Genomic DNA, 20,560 nt, shown 5'->3' on the forward strand with positions numbered 1-20,560 from the left:
GAGCTATGGATTCCCAAATTTCAGCTTTTGACACTTAGCCGTTTTCCTGAGCCGTTTCTGCCGCCGCCATTGGAACCTATGGTGCGACCCGCTCTTCTCGGTTCGACCCTTATCGGTGTCCAGGATACGGGGACCCGGTTGTGGTCGAGTGGGGGGAGGTCTAGGAACTAGGGGCAAAAATTATTTTATATCTATGTGCTCTAGAACTGTTTATTCCCACGCTACTTGTCGTTGAACTTAACTGTTAAGTGATCAAAGCTCTCTTATTGAAAATTTATCCACTTTGCGGTTTAGCGGTTTGGACGGCAGCCAACTCGTTCCTGGAAAGCTCTTTCGAGGATTCTCCATTGAAGTCAATGGGCCCATTGACATACAATGGGAAACCGCCGCTCCTCCTCTGGGACGCCATCTGCTGGTCTTCTCAGGAAACAGGACCCAACAGCAAGATTCGCCATTGAAACACATGGAACCTCAATGGCGGCTTAGGGGACCCTGCAAAATGGTGCCTGAAAAGGCGGGAAAATTACACAAAGGGCTATAATCACTAAACAACTATTAACCCTTGTGCTCCCGGATGGATCCTAGTGTGTGTGATGCAGACACTGATTAAACCAGATATTACAATAAACATGGGAACGGGAATACACATTTACATGTCATAACAAGGGTTAAATCACATTTCTGGACCTCAGCCCAGTTAACCCCTTGTCTCCCTGGTGAGGTCAGGGGATGGCCAAATGGGGTGTAACCCCTTTAATCCCGGGCCACCCCCTTTCTCCCTCTACACCTCCCTTTCTTAATGGGTGACTTGTGGCCCACTGGCCCTAACGGGGAGTGGGGCACTGCTGGCACCATTAATGAATTCAGTCTCAGAGGGATAGTCCTGGCGTGAAAGTCCATCAGCATTGCTCTTTTCACTGCCCTTTTTGTGTTGAATGGTAAATTCAAATTCTTGCAAAGCCAAGCTCCATCTCAGCAACTTGGCATTCTCCCCTGATACCCTCTGTAGCCAACTCAGGGGATTGTGGTCTGTGATGACCGTGAAAGCCCTCCCATATACATAGGGCTGGAGATTTTTGAGTGCCCACACAATGGCCAAGCACTCCTTCTCAATGGTGGCATATGCCACTTCCCTGGGGAGCAGTTTGCGACTGAGATACACCACAGGGTGCTCTTTGCCGTCATCCCCCACCTGGCTCAACACAGCCCCAACACCAAAGTCTGAGGCATCAGTCTGAATAAGAAAATGCTTGGTAAAGTCTGGGGCAGCCAGTATGGGGGCTCCAGCAAGCGCAGTTTTCAGGGCCTGGAAAGCAATTTCACAGGCAGGAGTCCAGGTAATAAGCACAGGCAGTTGCTTCTTAGTCAGATCAGTCAGGGGTTTGGCCACGGCGCTGTACTGTGGGACAAACTTCCTATAGTACCCTGCGGTGCCCAAAAATGCCATGACCTGTTTCTTGGTTTTTGGAACAGGCCACTCAACTTTGGCTTCTACCTTGACTGGCTCTGGTTTGAGATGCCCTCCACCCACCCTGTGCCCTAAGTACAGGACTTCTGCCATCCCTACCATACACTTACTGGGTTTTAAGGTAAGCCCAGCCTCCCTGATCCTATCCAGCACCGCAGTTACATGTCCTATGTGGGATTCCCAGGAACTACTAAAGACAGCAATGTCATCTAAGTAAGTCCTGGCATAGCTCTGCATCCCTTCCAGTAACCTATTGACCAGGCGTTGAAAGGTAGCCGGGGCATTCTTCATCCCAAATAGCATCACCAAAAACTCATAGAGGCCACATGGAGTGATGAATGCTGACTTCTCCCTAGCCTCCAGGGTCAGTGGGATTTGCCAATAGCCTTTACTCAAATCCATGGTGGTCAGATACTTTGCCCCCGCGAGTTCATCTAGTAACTCATCCATGCGGGGCATGGAGTAAGCATCTGACACCGTCCCAGCGTTGAGCAACCGGTAGTCCACACAAAACCGGGTGGTCTTGTCCTTCTTAGGAACTAGGACTACTGGACTTGCCCAAGGGCTCTGGGACGGAGTAATTACCCCTAGGGTCAGCATCTCCTCTATCTCTCTCTCCATACTTGTCTTGACCTCTGCTGACACTCTATAAGCGTGCTTATGCAGAGGCTGCAGGTCCCATGTGTGTACTGGGTGTTTTGTGAGATGTGTGGTCCCTGGCATGTCAGTGAAGAGGGCGCTAAACTGAGCTAGCATGTCCCTGGCTTCTCCCTTCTGCCTAGCACTCAACTGTGCCCCTATCTCTACCTGCTCTACAGTGTTTCCCTGCCTAGCCTCCCCTAGGAGATGAGGCAGAGCATTGCTAGCCGGATCCTCCAGCAGTGGGCTACAAATGGCCAGCACTGCTCCCATACTCGGTGCTTTGTATTCCTTCAACATGTTAATGTAGTATGTCTTGTGCCTCTCAGGCGCTACCTGTACAACATAGTTGCACTCATTCACCTTTCGGATAACCGAGTACGGTCCCGACCAGGCAGCCATCAGCTTGTTCTCCCAAGTGGGTTTGAGAACAAGCACCTGCTGTCCTGGGATGAATTCTCTGCTACGGGCCTGCTGGTAATACCATCACTTTTGCTTGGTCTGAGCAGACCTGAGGTGGTCCTGGGCCACCCCCATGAGCATCTCTAACCAGTCTCTGAGATCTACTACATACTGGATCACTGAAGCATCAGTAGCAGTAGTCTCCCCTTCCCATCCCTCACGGAATAGGTCCAGAGGTCCACGTACCCTGCGGCCATATAGTAGTTCGAAGGCGGAGAAGCCTGTAGATTCTTGCGGTACCTCTCGGTATGCAAACAGCAAGTGCTTCAGGTGAATCTCCCAGTCTTTCCCCTCCGCCTCTATAAAGGTCCTGTTACGCCGGTGGTGCCCGCAGACCAGACCCGTCCCCTGTGCTGAGGTGGGACGTAGGGATACACGCACCCGCAGCAAAGGGAGCGCGTCCGGAGTGTGGTGTTAGTGTTTGCCAGGCCAGGTATAGTAAGGAAGACAATACTTGCCGGTTCCGGTAGTAGAGGAGGAGTAGTTATTGCCGTTGCCAAGATCAGGGATTGGAGAGTTGCGGATGGTCGAAGGTATAAGCCGTGTTACAGGGATGCCAGAAGTCACGAAGTCCAATTAGAGCCGAAGTCGAGAGCCAGAGGGGGTAGTCATCCAATCCGTGTCAATACCTGAGGAGTCACTGAGAGAGTAGTCAAATGCTTCCATACAGAACTATGTCGAGTGACGAGTGATGGGAAGCACAGGCATAATAAAGCTGGGCAGGCCAATGGGAAAAGGGGGCAGGCCTGGAGGACTGCAAGGAGTCCTCCCTGATAGGAGGGAGGTGTTACAGCCCAGCTGAGTGTAATCATTGATTTGCATGGAACTATGTGATGCTTGGGGGCGACGCCTCACTGCAGGAGCAGTGGTTAAAAGTGCTCTGTTAGGCGTGTGCTCTGTAATCTGGGTATGCATGCACATAATGTCTGGGGCTGGCGTGCGTGTGTGCGTGGATTCGGTGACTGACGCGCGTATGCGCATGGGGACAGAGACAGATGCACGTGTGTGCATAAAGCGCGGAGCTGGGGATAAACGCAGAGGCTGCGGTTCAACAGGCACCTCTTCGGTTGGTGCAATCCTGTGATGGCGAGGAGCCAGAGTGCCAGTGGCAGACAACGGAGGTATGTGGGAATTGCCCTGCAGACGCTTGGACACCTGAGTACCGACGGGAGGTGAGTAATGGTCGTGCTGACGGTGCTTAGACACCAGATTCCTTACAGGTCCGAAGCATCTGCTTCAGGGTACCATTAAACCTCTCACATACACTACCGACACACTTTATTAAAGTGTGGCCGGTACCGCAAGCCGGGAGATTTCCCGGCTTGCTAGTGGCCGCCCCTCGGCGTGCCGCGCGTCATAGACGCGCGGTCACGCGTCTTCGGGAGCCTGCGCCCCCTGCACGCGCGTCCAGGGCTCCCCGAGGGAGCCCTGGTGTCCCGCGATCGCGGGACGGCGGCAGGGGGTTCCGGGGGACCCGGCGGACCCGGCAGCGGTAGGGAGAGCACCCCGATCGGAGGGCGCTCTTCCGCTGCTTCGGCGCACGCCCGTCACCCTCGGGCGCGCGCCAGGCTACTGCTGCGGCCAAGAACGGGCAAATGTCCGAATAAACTTGGCCGCAGCAGTAATCCGTTTGTCTGGGGATGGTAAGGGGTAGTGCGCCGGTGCTGTACACCGCAGGCATCCCAGAGACAATGTAACAGTTCACTCATGAACTGCAACCCCTGATCGGTTAGGATCTCACTAGGGAAACCTACCCTAGAGAAAATGTTCAGCAAAGCTGCTGCCACTGTCTTGGCACTTATGGTGCCAAGCACTACCGCCTCAGGGTACCGGGTGGCAAAGTCCACCAACGTGAGGATGTAGTGCTTCCCTGACCTGCTAGGAATCATGAGGGGTCCTATAAGGTCCATCGCTACCTTCTGGAAGGGTTCCCCTATAATTGGTAGGGGTCTCAGGGGTGCCTTCACACGGTCGCCCGCCTTACCTACTCGCTGGCAGGCATCACAAGAGCGGCAGAAATTGCTCGCATCTCGGGATGCCCCCGGCCAGTAGTAATGCTGCAATAACCGGGCTCGCGTCCTGGTGACCCATTGATGTCCCGCTAACGGAATAGAGTGAGCTACCCGTAACAATTGCTGTCGGTATCCCTGGGACACTACTAGCTGTCGCTTACCGGTCAATCCCTCCTCTATCCCCGGGTTCTCTTCTTCTCTGTATAGGAGTCCCTCAGTGCCCTCCCCTGCCTGAGATTCGGACGCCCGAAGTCTCACGCCGGCCAGGGTAGGGTCTATCTTCACTGCCTCCCTAATCTGGGCTCCTAAGTCTGGCCACCCCCTAGTCATGTCATTGTCAGGGGCAGGGGACAGGGTGAAAGGGAACAGTAAGTCAGCCTGTGGTTGCAACGGATCCTGGCTTACCTCCCCGGGCTCCTCTGCGCCCTCCGCTAACGTTGGTCCCAAAGGCTGGGGGACTGGAGCGGCCGCCGCCGGCATTGCCGCGGTCTGGCTCCGGGTAACCACCGCCACTGCAGCGGGCTGGGGCACACGGTCGTAGGTGTAGGTCATCGGTCCCAGGTCGTTGCCCAAAAGAATTTCAGCATCCAAACCGGGTAAAACCCCCACCTCCCGCACACCCTTGCCCACCCCGCAATCCAAAAAGATGCAGGCCACCTGCAAGAAACGTGGCTCTCCGTCGGCTACAGTGATCTGCATCCCAGGGCCTGGGAGCAATTCCTTTGGCCGGACCATATCAGGTCGGACCAGGGTCACTGCAGCTCCTGAATCCAGCAAGCCGACTGCTTGCCGGTCACCGACTGTGACCGGGGTGAGATATTTGCTCCGGCCGTCCGTCTGCTGCAGGTCTGCGCTGAGATGTCCTCCGCTCCTGGCTGTAGGCACCGATGAAACCAGGATAGGGGTGACATGGGACGTCTCGCTGGGAGTTCTTTCCATGACCGGTCCTGTTTCTTTGGTGGAAGCCACGCGGGCTACCGGCTTTGCAGCTGGGGTGCGTTGCCCCCGATGGGGTCTGTTGGAACGCAGGGGTTCCGGGCAGTCTGGTCTGAGGTGACCAGTGCTGTTACAGTTGTAGCACCGGCGCTAATGCCGGAGCTCTCCCGCCTTCTGTGAACTGCTGCCCGCAGGCGGCTTTTGGGTTCACTGGGTGGTAGTAACAGACTTCTTGACCGTCGCCGGTGCCGCCGCCACTTTGGCTGGTGCCTTGGCGGTAATCTGGGACTGGCTGACCACATAGTCATCTGCCGTCCTCGCCACCTCTGTGTAGGTCTTGGGTTTTTTGTTGTACATCCAAGCCCTCACCGCCGGCGGGCACTGCTGCATGAGCTGCTCCTGAAAGATGAGGTCCAGCAGATGTTGGTAAGTCCTGGCCTCACAGCCTTCCACCCAGTGTAGCCCGTACAAAGCCATGGGGGTCACATAGGTGACGTAGGTCTCCTGAGGCTGCCTCTCCTCCAGCCGGAATTTACTCCGGTAAGCTTCAGGGGTAAAACCGTGCTGAAATAGCAATAGTTCTTTCAGGTGGTCATAATCATCAGCAAACTCCTCTGTAAGCGCCATCAATGTCTGCTTAGCCAAGCCGGAGAGTAGCGGGTCCAAGCGTGCAACCCTATGCTCGGGAAGCACCTTGTACCGCCGAAACTGCGTTTCAAAGTTCCTTAAAAACATGTCGATCCGATCAGTGCCTTCCACGTACTTGGTGAGACTGTGCTTGTCCAGTTTGAGCTCATCTTTGCGGGGTTGGACCGGGGGCCAATAAGCGGGTCTGTTCACTGCCATAGAGAGAAACTTTTGCTGCTCCTCCGCTGTCCCTCGGTCTCCCCACTTGGTAATCAGTGCCAACATTTCGGGGGTAAATGGACTGGTGGCCGCAGCCATCAGTGCCCCTCCTGTTGCACTTGTCCCGGGAGGTGCACTTGTCCCCTCCCCGGGATTCTGCCGCTCCGGCACTGGGTTCAGTCCCTGATCTCCGGGCGGCTGTACAAGGGCAAGCTGAGCCGTATCCTGAGACTCTGCCCGCTCGGCTTCATATGCCGTGATTGCGACAACCATGTCTTCGACCTCCTGGTCCTCATACTCCAGTCCATAGTCACGGCACTTGTCTCTTAGCTGAGTTCTAGTCCTCAGGTAGTAGATGTTCTCCGCTTCACTCATGGTTCTGGGTCGCAGCAGTGAGGTGGTGTGACAACTTGCGTTACTTGTTGCACTACCATGTGTTCAATATCTTTAGTCCCAGGAACTTGCAATTACCATCAAGTTCCCACTAGATCACAGTACCCCGCAGAATACTGTAATCCAGGTCCAGTTCAATCCCTCCGCTGCCACCAGTTAATATACAAGCCTGTGATGATAGCTTATCACAGGGTGTAATTTACACAAATCACTGGGTTTGAACTGAACGAGGCTTAGATATAATAAAGTATATTTATTCCTTTGGATAGGTGAGCACACGAAATAATACAATAACAGACAAGAAGTACACTTACTTTGGGGATGGGGGATGAGAAGTATGAAGCATAGCAATTCTCTAGCAATCAGGTAGAAATTCAGATGATATCAGAAGATAAAGGGTGGACAACAGTTTATAAACCTTTTGTGCCCTATCCTTAACATTAAGTACAGGGGATTAGTCTTCAATTAACTCTAGCCACTCATTAACGTGGGAACACATTTTGATACATGCCCCCCTGCTAGCTGGTACATGCGCAGTAGAGCACTGGGGTCTCATTTCTGTAACCCCTCCTCTGCATCAGGAATGCCAGCTAGTCTACCAGATTGGATTCCTGGCAGGATATTCTTTGTTGTGAGGTGTGAAATGGAACACTTGAAAACTGCTCTGGTTTGAGTAATCTCCGCCCTCAGGTAAACAGTAGAGGTGACAAAATCCTTTGAACCATACTTAAGTCCTAGACATTGGGTCGCCTTTCTGGCCATATGCTACCCTGGTATGCAAAGGAATTTCCTCTGGGTTTTACCCATACCTTGGAACACAGTATGAAAGATAAAACATGAACATATTAAAATATCTGGTTCCGTTGGGTAAAGCAGGTCCAAACTTCCCAGTTCTCAATGCCGGAACTGGGACACCCTATGGTCCAATTTGCAACTTGCTACGACCTTCAGAACCGGAAATACACAAATACACTTAAAACTGTTTCTCATTTTAATACAAAAATCTCCGCTGTAAATGAAATCACGGTTTTTCACTAAATCCCCATTGAAAACAACGGGCTCTGCCGCCATAGACTTTCAATGGCAAACCGCCACCGTTGGCGGCTATTGGGATACGCCGCCGTAGACTTTCAATGGGGTGACGCCGCCGTTGAAGTCAATGGGGGTTTTCCGCCATAGCTGGTCAATGGAGATTGGCCGCCATTGGAGTCTATGGGAAAAGTCCCGAACTTTCAAGGGGGTCCATACTCCGTCGGGTTGGTCCAAGAGAGTCAAGGATGGTTCTGCAGCGATGCCGGAGCAGTGACTACAGATACCCCAAACCCTGATCCTCTGGACCCTCCGGAACCGGAGCTATGGATTCCCAAATTTCAGCTTTTGACACTTAGCCGTTTTCCTGAGCCGTTTCTGCCGCCGCCATTGGAACCTATGGTGCGACCCGCTCTTCTCGGTTCGACCCTTATCGGGGGTCCAGGATACGGGGATCTGGTTGTGGTCAAGTGGGGGGAGGTCTAGGAACTAGGGGCAAAAATAATTTTATTTCTATGTGCTCTAGAACTGTTTATTCCCACGCCACTTGTCGTTGAACTTAACTGTTAAGTGATCAAAGCTCTCTTATTGAAAATGTATCCGCTTTGCAGCTTAGCGGTTTGGACGGCAGCCAACTCGTTCCTGGAAAGCTCTTTCGAGGATTCTCCATTGAAGTCAATGGGCCCATTGACATACAATGGGAAACCGCCGCTCCTCCTCTCGGACGCCATCGGCTGGTCTTCTCAGGAAACAGGACCCAACAGCAAGATTCACCATTGAAACACATGGAACCTCAATGGCGGCTTATGGGACCCTGCAAAATGGTGCCTGAAAAGGCGGGAAAATTACACAAAGGGCTATAATCACTAAACAACTTGAAAATATGGTCTGCTTTCCGCCATCGGTAGCAGGTCTACCCTGTGGACTAGACTGCCTCCCGGGAGGTCCCTTTCAGGTTCAATGTGCTGGACAGGATAGCTGGACAGGCGCCTGGAGACAAGTGAATAATTCGGACACAAGGTATCGTTCTCACTCACTGGTCTGCTTTAATGGGCACATGCATCAGTTCTTATAGCCCTTTCGGGTTGTTGTCACATAGTTACAATTCATTCAGGTTGCCAAGTTGCCATGTACACTTAACAGAAGTCAGTTGTCGTTAACAATGCCATATTCCTTTCAGTTACCCCCCAGCCCAGCTATCGTTGCTATAGTTATCCTTAACAAAGCTATTTTCTGTCAGCTAACCCCCAGTTGCCGTGGCTATCGTACATTGCTGATAGGACAGTTTGAATATTTCAGGATTCTGGTCAAACAGGATATATGGGGCTTGATCTCAGCAGGGAGCAACTGTATTAGAAGTGACTTCTGGTCTGTGTTAAAACAGAGTTCCCATACTTTTTCCCTACAGCTATACACATTGTACCTGAGCTGACAAAAATGGAGAATATATTCTTAAACATACTGTATAAACATAGGACCCCAACCAAAATATACATTAACAATTCCCTCCTTTTGTCATAACATGACAACATTGCAAAAAAAAGGAAGAGCGCATTGTTAATACAGTTGAGGTAGCCAACGGTGTTTCTCTAAACAAAACCTAGCACACATAAATTTGTACATCACAACTAGCGCATTATGATGACTAAAGGATTTCTGAGAATTGGTGGGGGCTAATTTCTACTGGGAGCGATTGCACAAACATCCTTGCACGCATCTTTCATACTGCATTTACTCAGAATGGCAAAACAGACAAAATGGCTGCCATGGTCAAAATGGATGGCTTCCGTTTCTTTCCGTGTGGTTGACTCACGCCCCTGTGTGACCTCCCCACCTTCCTCATATCCAATCTTCTCAGTTCACCCATATCCTTAAGAGACAGTCTAATTAAAGAACAATTAACCATTTCATTGTCCTTCTGGACCAAGCAGTTATCCAATTGTGCATGACTTTATTCCTTTTCGGCCAACATATCGGCCCAGTTGATTTCTTCTTCGGTCTCTTCTTCTGGGGGACTGCCGACATCTTCATCACCGAAAAGAGACATAGCGTTGGTGGGGGTATTGCAGCGTTCTTCTGGACCAAAGTTTTGCTGTACTTAACACATACATAGAGAGCAATGAGTAGGACAGACACACATACAAAAACATCCGCTAGCTTTGCTTCCAGAGAACCAATCCAACCACCAAGTCCCAATGTATACCCTCCCTCATCTCTACCTTTAAACGCTGGAACCACTCTTCCTAAATAACATAACCTGGTCTGGTGCAGGGTCCTCTATCTATCCTTCTAACACAAAATCAATAACTTCCCTAGGACATACTCATATTTCTACACCCTTCATAACAAATTTGTCATATACAGTATGGTTCTACAAGTGTCTCCTAACATATTGTCATTTTCCCAAGGGGTTAAATATAACTCGTGTTCTTGGGGTGCAACCTATTGGGTGTGGATAATACATTGGGTTACATTGCACATAAAATATGGGTTTTGTTTACCAGGATTCCATTATATAACGAAAGAGTGTGCATATATACTATACACAGACAATAAAAACAAAATAAAAATTACTAAACAAAATATACCTGTTACTACCCTATCATCTTTGTGTGTACACTACTTACACAAACCTAATAGAATATACATTATAATTAAAATAATAAAACCTGTAAAGAAAAAAGGATTATAAAAAAAGGTTCAACGTTAATATGTTGAGGCCCGGACTTTTGCCTGTGTCTTTCTCCTCCGTTGGTTATTGGCGGGGATTAAAACATACATTTTGTATTCTGTAGCAGCTGTATCTTTTGGCTTTTCCACCTTGGCTATAGTTTAACTTGAAGCAACTGTGGGTGGTGCTGGGATAAGTTGCACGTGCGTAACGTGGATCCAGGAAGAGACCTCTGCCACTTTAATTGCTGTAATGGTAGTAGTAGTAGGGTCTTTTCATCTGGGATGAAAAACGTTCTTGCGTAGGGAATGCATGACCATTAACCCGTCTCGAGTAGGTGCACTTTAAACTTTGACCTTTTCCTAGAGACTCAGAAAATATATTAGTTGCATACTAATTGTTTTATTACCAATAACATAGTCCCTAATTATTTCCTTAAAACTACTGATAGTCATAAATCATCCTATAAGTATCTCATAGGGAGATAATTTATACCTAAGAATAAATTCATGTATCAATTTCCTTACCACTGTCTTAGCGTCCGCATATAGACAGGAGTAGAACTTAACCAAACCTATCTAATAATCTAATACGATCTATCTGTAGATTACTTCACAAATGCTGGGGCTCACTAATCAATTATCTTTCCCTCCTTTTCACATATAACGCATGTGCTATGTGAACAGTATTTAACATTAAAATGGGGCAGGAGATCTAAGTTAAAAAAAACTCATGTTTGGAACAAAACTTATTTACACACAAACAGAACACAGAACACAGACACAAAACAAACAGAATTTCACACAATATACCTGACTCCTTTGGGTATAAAATTTGCATTAAAAAAAACAAAACCTCAAAACCTTTACCGATTATAAATATAATATGCTTTAGTCTTTTGACAGAAACATTTAAAACACAAAATAATGTCTGGCTTGCTGAGAGAACAACCTGTAGAATAAGAAATTGACAGATTTAAATTTGGAGAGAAAAATGGTTAAAAATGTATAAAATATTAAATATATAATCAACTTTGCAGAAACGTAATTCCATTGAAAACTTTACATTGGTCAATTTAAAACTGTATTTATCCAACTCCAGGCATACAGCAAGCTGAGAACTTTCTGGGCATCTGAATAAAACAGACAACAATGATTAATAACTGGAGTTTAACATACACTGCAATACACTATGGGACAGCTTAAAATATGAAGCTCGTTACACGGCCTGATACAGGATAACATTTTACTGGTATTCAAAAATAAAACCTGGAATTTTTTTTTTTTTTGTTAAACAGGAAATTATAGGCTTAACATACACTTTAAAGGTTTATCGTTACTGGTTACACACAAAAAGAAACAAAAATACCAAAACAAGGCAATGCAAAACCGTTTGATCCTGCCTGCTAACTATATTAATAAAAATATCCTTCTCTCTCCCCATATTATAACTATCCTTTTTAAAACCAATTTGAAAATACTGAGCTTCTACAGTAGTTAACTTTCATGTCTGGAATGTGTACTGCCCGTTATTTCTGTGTCACGTGTTCACCTAATTCTGTCCATGGAAATTCAGGGGGAAAGAATGTCATTCTGTTTAAGGAAACAAATCGCCTGGCCAGTACGATAAATATCCTTATTTTTTTCCAGGGACCGGACTGATTACAAAAAAATGGTAAAAATCAATTGATTTTCTCAAATTTTGTCCTTTCTTTCTCCTCCTCTCTTTCCATGGACAACCAAACTCCCCCTGCCCAGTATTAATATGTATTGTAGTGGGGGTGTACACTTTTAAAAATTAAACTTTCAACGCAAGCAATTAATTATATTCTTATTTTAGAAACATTTGCAAGTTCCAGGGTAGTAATATATAATAAACCGTCATTCCTATTATTCAACTCACATAAGACTTTCACACAGGTAGGATTCACTCAGGTTCTACAAGCATACAGGGATTACTCAAACAATCAGTTTTTTTACCATAGTTATACCTGAAAATCTAATACAACTTTTTGAAACAAAGAAAACCTATACCTATTATACTGTAGATATGTTCTTAATGCAAGTCAATATGCACTCATACTCGGTTAATCTGGCATAAATAATTTGGGTTGCATGTCTTAATTTTAGATTGAAAAAATTATATATATTTTTTGCTTTTATCGATCCTAGGAGCTCTGCCTGACTTTCTAACATTTACTAATAGCATTTAACAAAACAAAACCATCTCCTTGCCTACAACTTCTCCTACCATTCTTGGATCAGACTTTCCTTCGCCTAATTGTATTACCCTAAAAATATGCTTTTACTTTTTTTTTTTTTTTTTTAGAACTTTGCAGTTTAACCTACATTTTTGCTGAGGGAAAAAAAACTAAATGCCATTTAATTCTTATTCCTACAAAAACCTAATTTAATAATAATATACTTTTCTAGTCTTATTCTTGTAATTAATCTGAAAACTTTTATAATATACATTAATTACTTTAAAACTAATTGAAAACAATTTTAGAATTCTATTGTAGCAAACATATTATGTTAACTCGCTTAGCTGTGAACTGCTCACATTCCTGTGTAACATTCAATGAAAAAAAGTGGGGGTTTCTGCAACTGTGGGCTGCATACAATTACAAGGAGGGACAGAGCTGACTTTTAGATTTTAAATTCAGTCCCTCATTTCCCTTCCTTAATCTCTACCCTTTTTGGTTCTATCATTCTTTACTTTTGTTAACAGATTTATTTCTTAAACACTTTCTGAGTCTTTTCCTTAGCTTCTCTGCTCATTTGCATTCTCTACCACAGTAGACATTTCTGACAATCTTTTATGCTCCCAACCAATACACACAGTCTCTACTTGCTTCCCAATTTCTGCATGTAAACCTTTCACATATACTGCCACTAAAAGTGGTCTTGCGTTCGTCTCTACTTCCTCAATACCTCCATATGCCTTAATCATTTACAAGAATCTATCGGCAACTTCACTTGCTGTTACACCTTTATTCAGTCAATTTGTCAATGTAAATGCCCCAATAATGACATTTTAAAAACTTTTTTTTTTTTTAACCTAACATTGTTATTGTTAGTCTTATACTTTATCTTGCCCATATTACTTCTTGACATGTTACTTGTTTGTCTTCACTATTATCTTATAAAGAAAACTTATCTTAACAACGGGCAATAATTCTAACAGAATATAACACTTTATCTAAATGTCTGTGATATAGGGTACCAACAGTCAGGCAAAAATACAGTTCCTCTTATCCCCTTGACCATTCTTACCATTCCCATTACCCATTACCGCAACACACTTATATATATATATATATATATATATATATACTTATAACTTTAAATACTTATAAGCCAGCAAAACAATACAAGCCAATACTTATGCACTTTAAAATTTTAAACAAAAATCAGCTTCCACAGTCACATTGAACTCATATATATCAAAAATAATATTGTTCACATCCGGGACTCTAACCCACGATGTATTCTACGAGACTTTAACTCGTAGTTATTCTACACTTGCCTTAGTCCACCAGACTATATAAATTGGGTATCTTTTGATAGGGAGACACCCGGGCGTGATACGGATAACAATAAATATCTCGTACTTACCCGGATGGTGCCCTATCCCACTTCTGACACCAGATGAAAATATGGTCTGCTTTCCGCCAACGGTAGCAGGTCTACCCTGTGGACTAGACTGCCTCCCGGGAGGTCCCTTTCAGGTTCAATGTGCTGGACAGGATAGCTGGACAGGCGCCTGGAGACAAGTGAATAATTCGGACACAAGGTATCGTTCTCACTCACTGGTCTGCTTTAATGGGCACATGCATCAGTTCTTATAGCCCTTTCGGGTTGTTGTCACATAGTTACAATTCATTCAGGTTGCCAAGTTGCCATGTACACTTAACAGAAGTCAGTTGTCCTTAACAATGCCATATTCCTTTCAGTTACCCCCCAGCCCAGCTATCGTTGCTATAGTTATCCTTAACAAAGCTATTTTCTGTCAGCTAACCCCCAGTTGCCGTGGCTATCGTACATTGCTGATAGGACAGTTTGAATATTTCAGGATTCTGGTCAAACAGGATATATGGGGCTTGATCTCAGCAGGGAGCAACTGTATTAGAAGTGACTTCTGGTCTGTGTTAAAACAGAGTTCCCATACTTTTTCCCTACAGCTATACACATTGTACCTGAGCTGACAAAAATGGAGCATATATTCTTAAACATACTGTATAAACATAGGACCCCTACCAAAATATACATTAACACAACTATTAACCCTTGTGCTCCCGGATGGATCCTAGTGTGTGTGTGATGCAGACACTGATTAAACCAGATATTACAATAAACATGGGAACGGGAATACACATTTACATGTCATAACAAGGGTTAAATCACATTTCTGGACCTCAGCCCAGTTAACCCCTTGTCTCCCTGGTGAGGTCAGGGGATGGCCAAATGGGGTGTAACCCCTTTAATCCCGGGCCACCCCCTTTTTCCCTCTACAGTGGAGTATGCACAAAAACATTTATTTACAAATACTGTACAATGTAAAAACATTTTAAGTGCACAGCAATTAAAAACATCAACAGGTGTATGGTTTACTGCTAGTGAAAACATTTATGTACAGAAAGTCAAAACATTTACAGTCAGTCAGTATGGTTTACAGTCACATGTTGTTATTAAAAATAATTATTTATTCATAAAATATACAAAACGCAACATCTCCTTTATTAAAGAACAGCAAGTCAAAACATTTACAGTAGGATGGTGTGCAGAACAGTCAGTCAGGCCTGCACAACTCCAGTCTTCGAGGGCCGCAAACAGGCCCAGTTTTCAGGATAACCTTTGAAAACCGGGCCTGTTTGCGGCCCTCGGGGACTGGAATTGTTCAGGTCCTGTGTGTACAGTAAGTAAAAACATTTCGTTATTAATACAATTTAAAACACACAACATCTCCCTTATTTAAGTACAGCAAGTCTAAACATGTACATTACATCACAACAGTATGGTGTTACCAGTACCCCACCAGATTGTCCTTCCAGGGCCGATGCCTTGTATGACGCAAAATGCCATTAATGCAGTCTCGAACGCATTTCATTAAAGGATCTGTAATTGAAAAAAAGCGCAGCAATTCCTCCAGAATAGTCTTTCTTAAATTGTCAGGAAGCGCCTTTTTTTCACGATTTCCTTCGTAGTTCACTTTGTAGGCCCACTCGCAGTACACCAAGTAGGACACGTGGTGCTTAAAAAGGAACAAGGCGAGGCGCATGCGTGACGGACTGGGAGATGGCAGCTTAAGCTGAGAGCTCCTCTGATCCCCAGCACATTTATATAAATAAATACAATAAAAACCCACCCAAACTCGGCGCAAAACATACCCTCAGCAGCATTGAAGCGGCCGCTATGCCAAAAACTCGGGCCACGACAAAAAGCACGAAGAGAAAGTCCCTGGATCTGAGATCTTATTTCTGGCACACAGAGCAAGTAAAGGCCAGGGACGAGATGGCCATGTCTGCGGGTGGGAGTTCTGACACAGACTCCATGCAGGGCAGGGGGGACCCAGAGGAGGAAGCGGGGTTGCAGCCCGTCCTAAGGAAGGACATGACTAAGTTCTTAAATGAAATAAAAGACTTTTCGCAGTGAAATAGATGGGTTGCGCAAGGACATACAGGGAATAGGAGAACGCACCACGAGCTGGAGCAGCAGATGGATGACTCTATGGAGTGTCACCAGCACACGGGACAAGAATTAATCCACATAAAACAAAGGCTGCTCGAACTGGAAGAGAAGCAGGAAGATGGGGAAAATAGGGACAGAAGAAACAATCTCCAACTGGGAGGCATACCTGAGGAGGTCACGGACATCGAGGACTTTGTGGAGAGGTGGATGGAGTCCCTGCTGCCAGATAAATCCCCTTCCGAGCTCCAACTGGACAGATGCCACCGTGCCTTGCGAGCGAAACCTCTTCCCAACAATCCCCCGCGCGATGTCATCCTGCGCGTCCACTATTTTAAAATAAGAGGCGCTTAGTAAAATCACAAGGGTGTCCCCCACACTCCAGTTCGAGGGAGTGAAGCTGTCTGTTTATCAGGATATATCCCCCACTACACTCAACAGAAGACGGCCACTGTAACCCCTTACAAAAATACTGAAAGAGAGGGGCATACGTTATAGATGGGTTTTCCCCTTTGGACTCCTCGTCATTAAGGATGGCAAAGCCCACAACATACGGCATTTGGATGAGGGGGCAGCACTCCTACAATCCTTAGGAGTTAAGACAAGCTCCCGCAGCAACCAGAGCAGCGCCCGACTGCAGAAACCTCCTGGACACGAGTGAGTAAGTAGGGCGGCCGAGAACAGGAAGGCCAACAACAAAAACAAACCCTGAGGTCAGGAGGGTAGATCGGACTGGATATTGCCCCTTAGTTATACCACTGATGCTCCTAGATGACCGGGTGGCACGTTGCCCCCTGGATGTAACAGACATTGGCTGAAGGGACAAAGTTTCTCTTTCTAACCTGTTGCTGCAGTTTGAAGCAGCTTTCAAGTTATCCTCCTGTGACGTCAAAGCTGACGGTCCCCTGCTAGCACCATGAGAATCATCATGTTCCAGTGCAGGGATAATGGCCTCCAAGATGGCGCCTCCTGCAGCTACATCGAGGTGCCGGGGAAGATGCGGGAGCTTTTCGTGGGTAAACATGGTGCCCCCGCAAATGGCGCGAACAGATTGCTGCCAGGCAAGTGGGCGGGAGGGGAGGAGGCGGAGGCGGAGTTCCAGGAGGAGAGGAGGAAGAGGGAGGCCCCACTTACCCGATCCACAGGCAGCAGGATCTGACGTCGGCCGGAGGCAGGGCACCAGATATGACGTCATCGGCGCGCCCGGATATGACGTCATCGGCGCACCACCCGGAAGTGAAGAGGGGAACTGTCGGGGACCCGAGGCAGAGGTACGTGCATTCCTCAGCCGAGGGTCCTGACGGACAGCGGAGGGGGGGGGGTGCGGAGACAATGGGAGAGAGGGCCAGAGGAGAGGCTTGGCGTCAAGATGAACAAGGCAGCCCCAAATTACAGTAGGTTGCGGAAGCGGCTATCACACGGGGCACCAGGCTCCATATCTAGGGGGTGGAGAAGGAAGGGAGGTGGAAGGAGGACAAGAAGGGGGGCAGCTGAGGAGAGTACAAGAGGGGGAGAGAGGGCAAGACGAGGGGGCAGAGGGTAGAGAGTGGAAGGAGAATAGGGGGGGGAAGTAATGTAGAAGGGGAGTTTGAAGAGGAGCTTACCGGGGGGGGGGGAGGACCAACAAGAGACTAGGGAGGGCGCAGTTAGATTGGCGACCGAAAAGAAGGAGGAGGTAAGAAAGCGCATAGGAGGAGTACAACTACAAAAGAAGGTACAACATAAAAAATAAATAACAACACAGGAAAGAGGATAGGCAGTTAAACGAGTTAACACAGGATTAGAGAAACAGGTTAATTAATTAATTAATTAATACATACAGAGGAGTGGAGGGGGGAAAGAAGATAAAGTTTTAAGTTGAAGTTTCACAACAAGTTGGGTTTCCCAGGAAAGCTGGGTGGAAGAGTTACGCAATGGCATACACTATAACAGTATTTAGTTTTATATAGGATAATGCTCCACAGCGCGGGGGGTTAGGAGGTAGCTCCGCTCTCCTGGCGGTAGACATGGCCCTCAACCACACTGACCAGGGTACAATGGGGTCAGTTGGGCAAGACCCGGGGAATGTGGACTTTCTCCAGAACTGGAGCCTTGCAGTGATGAATGGTGCGGTGGATGCAAGTTCACGGGGTCCCCGGCACATGAGCGCAGGCCAGCAAGATCTGGTAAACGCTCAGAACAGTTGATATTGTTGTCTATTATGATGCGGTCTATACTACATGTTGTGTTGTCTCCCCGGTCTGTTTATGTGTGTATCCCCCTCCCCCCTATCCCGACCCCCCACATGGAGCGACTACAGGAGCATGTGGAGCCACGCGGTCTAACGGTATCTCAGCCATCGTCCGGCAAAATCACCCATATCAGTGCACAGAATAGGGTAAGCAGATCTACACACACCACCATGTCTGTAACCTGTTTATCTCAAAATGTGAAAGGCTTTCATAGTCCGCAGAAGCGGAGGGTTGCCTTTTCTGAGTATAAGAAAAAAAAGATAGATGTTTTGTTCCTACAGGAAACACACTTCAGGGCCAGTCACAACCCCAAATATCTAGATGCCCAATACCGGCAGTTTTATTTAGCATCAGCAAGGGAAAAAAAGAAAGGGGTGGCTATACTCTTACACAACAACTTCCCATTTTAAATAGATAAGATTAAAAGAGATGTGGAAGGCAGATACCTTATTCTGATAGGGACAATACAAAACAGTAAACTGACATTGGCCTCAATCTATGCCCCGTGCGAGAACGAACCGCAGTTCTTTAGATCTTTCTTCGCTATCCTAAACAGGATCGCAGAGGGCAGTATAGTTCTTGCTGGGGACCTTAATAAATGATTGGACCCAGATATGGACAGAACTCAGACGAAACATAGAGACAGAGCGGATGGGGTCACAGCACTCCGACAGGGAATCAGAGAGAATCAGCTGGTGGATATTTGGAGGGAACAACACCCTGGGGAGCGGAGTTACACATTTTACTCAAACCCTCACGACAGCTACAGCAGGATCGACTATTTTTTGGTGTCAGCTAGACTGGTCCCCCAGATCACTCACTCAGAGATCCATGATATTTCATGGTCTGATCATGCACCAATTGAGCTGAGGTGCTCCCAGATCAAGTTGATCAGCCCTGGAGCGAACTGGAAACTAAATGAGTCTTTATTAAAGATCCCAGAGACCGCGCAACAAATTAAAGCCGAGATCTCACAATTCTTTAAAGCTAACACCGGCAGTGTGGAATCCCACGTCACCTTGTGGGAGGCTCACAAGGCTACTATGCGAGGGGTCCTGATAAACATAGCAGTGAGTAAGAAAAAAGCGAGGGAAGCTAAAACAAAAGTATTAAGGGAGAGGCTCCATGAGCTCTCTATACAGCATACCCAATCCAGGAACGCAGACACATTGAAGGAGTTGAAGGACATAAGAATAGAGCTTAACCTCCTCCTGACTTCCCAGGCTGAGAAAGAACTGAGTTGGACAAAGAGGAATTTTTTTGAAAAATCGAACAAGCCAGATACCATGCTAGCGAGGAAAATTCGCAATAAACAACACAACTACACAATACATGCGATTAAGACTTGAACGGGAGAGATAACAGCCAATCCCAAACACATAGTCGAGGAGTTTAGAGCATACTATGCAAAGCTATACGATGGCCAGAAGGTTCGGCATAACGCTAAAACAAGTAAGGCTTTAGGCAAATTTTTAGCCATAGCAAACCTACCAAAACTGACAAGGTTGGAGCGGGAGTTCCTAGGCAAGGAGTTCACAGCGAAGGAACTAAAAGAGGTAGTTGATAACCTTAAACCTGCTAAAGCTCCAGGCCCAGATGGATTTTCTAACTTGTATTATAAAAAATATATAGGAATCCGGTCCCCGCACTTGCTGAGGATGTTCAACCAGATTTTGACAGGAGGCTCCTTCTCAGACATGATGCTGCAGGCGTCCATCTCAGTGATCCATAAACAGGGCAAGGATCCCACCAATTGTCCAAGCTATCGGCCAATATCTTTGATTAACTCAGATATTAAAATTTACTCCAAACTACTGGCCAATAGATTGCGTTCGATTCTGCCTAGGCTGATTCACCCAGATCAGGTTGTCTTTATCGCAGGTAGGCAAGTGGCCGATAATACTAGAAGGATAATTGATACTATAGATTACATAAATGCCAACAAGATCCCGGGGATGATTGTAAGCATAGACACAGAAAAAGCCTTTGACAGAATCGACTGGCCATACCTGGGTGCCACGCTTGCAGCATTTGGAATGGGGGACACGGTGATACGGGCAATCAGAGCGCTGTACACTAATCCAACAGCGCGGGTAATCCATCAAGGGTACCCGTCAGACTCGCTGCAAATTAAAAGTGGTACAAGACAGGGCTGCCCCCTTTTGCCACTATTGTTCGCCTTATGC

This window comes from Ascaphus truei, chromosome 21 (genome assembly GCF_040206685.1).
Source record: "Ascaphus truei isolate aAscTru1 chromosome 21, aAscTru1.hap1, whole genome shotgun sequence".
NCBI classification, from domain to species: domain Eukaryota; kingdom Metazoa; phylum Chordata; class Amphibia; order Anura; family Ascaphidae; genus Ascaphus; species Ascaphus truei.